This window comes from Ovis aries, chromosome 14 (assembly GCF_016772045.2).
Source record: "Ovis aries strain OAR_USU_Benz2616 breed Rambouillet chromosome 14, ARS-UI_Ramb_v3.0, whole genome shotgun sequence".
Taxonomy (NCBI): domain Eukaryota; kingdom Metazoa; phylum Chordata; class Mammalia; order Artiodactyla; family Bovidae; genus Ovis; species Ovis aries.
In genome coordinates, this window is record NC_056067.1 from 53,499,945 (window position 1) to 53,505,944 (window position 6,000).

Below are 6,000 nucleotides of genomic sequence, written 5' to 3' on the forward strand. Positions count from 1 at the left end.
CAGAATAGCACCAAAGTCAAGATCCTGGAAAAGACCCTGATGCTGGGAAAGATTGAGGGCAAGAGGAGAAAGGGGCGACAGAGGATGAGATGGTTGGATGGCATCACTGACTCGATAGACATGAGTTTAAGCAAACTCAGGGAGATGATGAGGGACAGGGAGGCCTGGTGTCCTGCAGTCCACGGGGTCTCAAAGAGTCGGACGTGACTTAGCGGCTGAACAACAACAAGATCCCAGCCTTTGGGGCCAGGCAGGCCAGTGTCCAAACCCAAGCTTTGCCACTATCTATGTATCCCTGGTCCATGGTAACCTCACTTGCCTAATTTTAAAAATGGGAATCAAAAGAATATCCAGTGGGGACCTGGGGAAGACTGAGGTGCCAGGTGTATGGATCAGAGTGGGATCTGGAGGAAGAACCAGCATTGGCGTTGCTGGCAGGTGCTTCAGGTCCGCCCTGGCCAACGTCTGTTTCCATCAGCGCCAGAGCTGCTCCCCGCCCCTGGGGGGCCCAAGCTGATGCAACTGTGCCATCCAGGTTCAAGGTCCCTGGATGACAAGTTCCCCATCAGAACTGCCCACAAGCTGGGATGCTCACCATATGAATGGAATAAAACAATGACATTTGCCGCAAGGTGAGACAATGAGTTCACAGAGTACAAAGCCACCCCCTCTGGAAATTTTATGTCTGTGACACTTTTGCCAGGAAAGAAAAGAAGGTGGCAGAAATGTGTGCAAATGGTCCTGTGCCCTGCCGTCTAGTGGTTACAGACATGGATGTGGATCCCTGGGGGCATCTTTGCTGAATATAGTACCCATCATTTATGTCCTGGGAGAGGGTTAACGGAGGGATGGAGATTAGGCTGTCCTACAATTCTGGGGTGAAAAAAATGATGAGGGTTTACAATTTATATATGATTCATATAAAGAGAGAAAGGCACTCATCGCAGCCATGCCTTTGAAGAGTTCCGTACTTGTGAGGCTTCCCTGGTGGCTCAGATGATAAAGAGTCTGCCTACAATGCAGGAGACCCAGGTTCAATCCCTGGGCTGAGAAGATTCCCCTGGAGAAGAGAATGGCAACCCATTCCAGTATTCTTGCCTGGAGAATCCCACGGCCAGAGGAGCCTGGCAGGCTACAGGCCATGGGGTCGCATAGAGCTGGACTCGACTGAAGTGACTTAACACGCATCCACATGTATGTTTGGGGATCTCCTCGTTTAGACTGGATAGTTTAGATCCCATCTTTTAGGCTGGTTCTTGAATAGCAATCTGTAGGGGGAAAATGAAGTCATCCAAAGCGAGCAAGTGGAGGTTTGGTGAAAACTGGTATTCACACAGTGTTGGAGTATTTCCCTATGGATTAGTTATTAATTACAAAGGGAGAAAGAGTAACTTTACAGTGAGAAACATCATGGGCAGCAATGGGACACAACGCATTCTCTACCTCCTGATAAAAGGCACGGAGGACACAGAATGACTTTTATGACAATTTCTCTGCTTTAAAAGTCTATAACCTGAATCTGGTTGTGAGAAAACATCTGACCAACCCAAACTGACAGTCTACAGAATAACTGACATGAAACCTTCAAAACTGTCAATGTCGTAAAACACAAAGAAAGATCGAGGAACTGTTCCAAACGAAGCGATATGATAACTAAATAGACTATGTCATCCTGACTGGTAAAATAAAGGTTTAAAACAAATCTTTTTTTCTTTGCTATAAAGGTCAGTTTTTGAACAACTGAAGAACTTTGATAAAGGTCTGTAGATTAGATTATTGTATCACTGCTGAATTTCCTGATTTTGATCATTGTACTATGGTTGCATTGGAGAAGGCAATGGCAACCCACTCCAGTACTCTTGCCTGGAAAATTCCATGGATGGAGGAGCCTGGTAGGCTACAATCCATGGGGTCTCGCAAAGTGTCGGTTGAAAAGAGTCAGACATGACTAAGCAGCTAACACACACACACACACTGTAATCGCATAAGCAAATATCTTTGTTCTTAGGAAATTCACATTTAAGCATTTAGAGGTAATCTGACATGAGGCCTGCAACCTATTATCAAATGATCCAGAAAATATATAAATAAACATATCCATGGATAATACTGATTCTTGGTTGCTCATTTTAACGTGTTTGAATGCAGGCTTCCTCTTCAACCAATGTCAGTAAGGCAGCAGTCAACCTGCGGATGTCATTGGCTCTCTGCATACATCTAACCTTGGGCATGGGTGACAGTGACTTGGAAGAAAATCCTGGAGACAAAAACAGAGCATCCTTTAAGACAAGTTGCATCATGATGGCACAGACAATGATGTCTTGGGACTTTCTTGGTGATCCAGCAGTCAAGACTCTGAGCTTCCAATGCAGGTGGCACGCTTCCATCCCTGGTTAGGGAACTAAGATCCCACATGTTGCACAGTGGGGCCAAAAAGCAAAAAGAAAGAAAGAACAATATCTTGAGCAGCAATGGCCCTGAGCAAAAAAGTAAATCTGTAGTAACCTAGAAATAATGCAGAGAACAAACTGATAATAGTATTAGAATCAACCTCAATAGGAGGCTTCCCTGGTGGCTCAGACAGTAAAGAAGCTACCTGCAGTGTGACAGACCTGGGTTTGATCCCTGGATTGGGAAGATCCTCTGGAGAAGGGAATGCCAATCCACTGCAGTAATCTTGCCTGGAGAATTCCATGGACAGAGGGGCCTGGCGGGCTACAGTCTACGAGATGGCAGAGTCAGACATGACTAAGCAACTAACACTTTCAATAGGAGGCTGGATTCAAGATCACCTTTTGTGTGTGTGTGTGTGTGTGTAATAAAGTTTTATTAAAGTATAAAGGAGATAGAGAAAGCTTCTGACATAGACATCAGAAGGGGGTAGAAAGAGTACCCGCTTGCTAATGTTAGCGATGGAGTTATATACTCTCCAATGAATCCAAAGAACGTCTGGAGATTGTAAAGATCTCACCAGACCTACTCCCATAATTTACATTTTAAGATAACAGAATTAGCCAGAAGGTTTAATCCAGAGACTGCCTTCAGGCAGGATACATTATTGTTATATAATCCTTATAACATCCGCTGGATCATGGAAAAAGTAAGAGAGTTCCAGAAAAACATCTATTTCTGCTTTATTAACTATGCCAAAGCCTTTGACTGTGTGGATCACAATAAACTGTGGAAAATTCTGAAAGAGATGGGAATACCAGACCACCTGACCTGCCTCTTGAGAAATCTGTATGCAGATCAGGAGGCAACAGTTAGAACTGGACATGGAACAACAGACTGGTTCCAAATAGGAAAAGGAGTATGTCAAGGCTGTATATTGTCACCCTGCTTATTTAACTTATATGCAGAGTACCTCATGAGAAACGCTGGACTGGAAGAAACACAAGCTGGAATCAAGATTGCCAGGAGAAATGTCAATAACCTCAGATATGCAGATGACACCACCCTTATGGCAGAAAGTGAAGAGGAACTCAAAAGCCTCTTGATGAAAGTGAAAGAAGAGAGTGAAAAAGTTGGCTTAAAGCTCAACATTCAGAAAACGAAGATCATGGCATCTGGTCCCATCACTTCATGGCAAATAGATGGGGAAACAGTGGAAACAGTGTCAGACTTTATTTTGGGGGGGCTCCAAAACCACTGCAGATGGTGACTGCAGCCATGAAATTAAAAGACGCTTACTCCTTGGAAGAAAGGTTATGAGCAACCTAGATAGTATATTCAAAAGCAGAGCCATTACTTTGCTGACCAAGGTCCGTCTAGTCAAGGCTATGGTTTTTCCAGTAGTCATGTATGGATGTGAGAGTTGGACTGTGAAGAAGGCTGAGCACATAAGAATTGATGCTTTTGAACTGTGGTGTTGGAGAAGACTCCTGAGAGTCCCTTGGACTGCAAGGAGATCCAACCAGTCCATTCTAAAGGAGATCAACCCTGGGATTTCTTTGGAAGGAATGATGCTGAAACTGAAGTTCCAGTACTTTGGCCACCTCATGTGAAGAGTTGACTCATTGGAAAAGACTCTGATGCTGGGAGGGATTGGGGGCAGGAGGAGAAGGGGACGACCGAGGATGAGATGGCTGGATGGCATCAGGGACTCGATGGATGTGAGTCTGAGTGAACTCCGGGAGATGGTGATGGACAGGGAGGCCTGGCGTGCTGCAGTTCATGGGGTCGCAAAGAGTCGGACATGACTGAGCGACTGAACTGAACTGAATCCTTGTAAAGACCAGACCTACTCCCATAATTTACATTTAAAGGTAACAGAATTAGCCAGAAGGTTTAATCCAGAGACTGTCCTTAGGTAGGATACAGAATTCCAGACCCCTCTCTTCTTGGGGACCCCTAGACTTCTTATCAACCTGTCTAGGAAATGACTCTCTCATTCCCCCCTTTACTTTTAGGAGAATTATGTTGCCAAGGAAAAGGGGTGTCATTTTCATTCCATAACTACTTCCTGCTATTTAGGGGCATAGCCCCTAAATTGTTGAGGCAACATATTCTCCTAACCCTCATATTGAGGGTCTCTGATCCAGGGCCCCAAGTAATAGTTGGAGGGGGCTGTGGCACTCGTAGGAGCTTGGACAACCATTTGTAACTTAAAAGTTTTTAGACAGTTAGAAAAGCCCATTATACAGTTACAGACGTAAGGCAAAATAGTCATTAAATCAAGTTAAAATGAAAAGTCACATTATGTCCGTAGTTACATCAGTCCATCTTAAGGTTGTTAGATGTCATCAGTTTAAGACGAGGCATCACATGTGATTGTTGTTGAAGGTATTTGCAGACTTGGAGAAAGTCTTTTCCCTGAAGTGGAGATGTCCACCATAGGAAGCCTTCCACTGATGAAAAGGGGAGTGCTCCGCAGACCCAGCAGTTAGACCGATTATGAAATGCTGCATAGGAGTGAGCCCAGGACAGGAAGGCATTGTCTTGAGGATCAAACAGCAGACTCAAAAAGATTTTTGGAGTCAGCAGAAGTAGGCTCTCATAGATTATCAGGCTCATCTTGTCCTGAAGAATCCCAGATGAGCCCCCAAGATGAAAGGTTGTTGCTGAATCACGCAAAGATGCGGGGATCCTTGGCCTCTGGAGGAGAAGAATTCAATCCGGGGTCAGAGACGAGGCTTGATCACTCAGAGCTTCTGCGTAATAAAGTTTTACTAAAGTATAAAGGAGACAGAGAAAGCTTCTGACATAGCCATCAGAAGGGGGTAGAAAGAGTGCCCTCAAGATCACTTATAAAAAGTCACCATGTCGATAGATCCTGGGCTTCTAGAGAATGTTGTGGGAAATTGGGCTCCTTTCACATTGTCAGCAAAAATACTTTAAAATACCTAGAAACAATCCTATCCCACGTTAGTAGGAGTCAAACGAGGAAATTTCAAAAGAGGACGTGCCAATTCTTCCCCAAAATTAATTCTTAAAGTTAAGACGATCATAGTTTTAAAAATCCATAAAGTATCAGTTTTACAAAATCAGCCTCTCTTATAGCTAGAAGTGGCCATGAACAATTTTAGACCAAGAGGATGCAAGCAGAAGTGACGTTTGGAATGTCTGGGTCATCTCCTGTGGCAAAAATGTCCACTGACCATCAAATCTTGTTTACTCTTCTTGGGCAAATGGCCAGAGGTTTCCCAGTCTCTTTTGCAGTTACAGCTGGCCATGGGGCTGGGTTCTAGCCAATGAAACACGGTCAAATACATGTGCTACTGCCAGGACAAGTAACCACATGACGCTCTGTGCCCTTTCTTTTCCCACATTCTGGATCGATAGAGAATCCAGAAGAGAAGTCTGAGTGTGCAGGGGATGCATGCGTGCATGCTTAGTCGCTCAGTCGTGTCCAACTCTGCCACCCTGTGGACTGTAGCCCACCAGGCTCCTCTGTCCGCAGAGATTCTCCAGGCAAGAATCCTGGAGTGGGTTGCCATGCCCTCCTCAGGGTGATCTTCCTGACCCAGGGATCTAACCTGCGTCTCTTACATCTCCTGCATG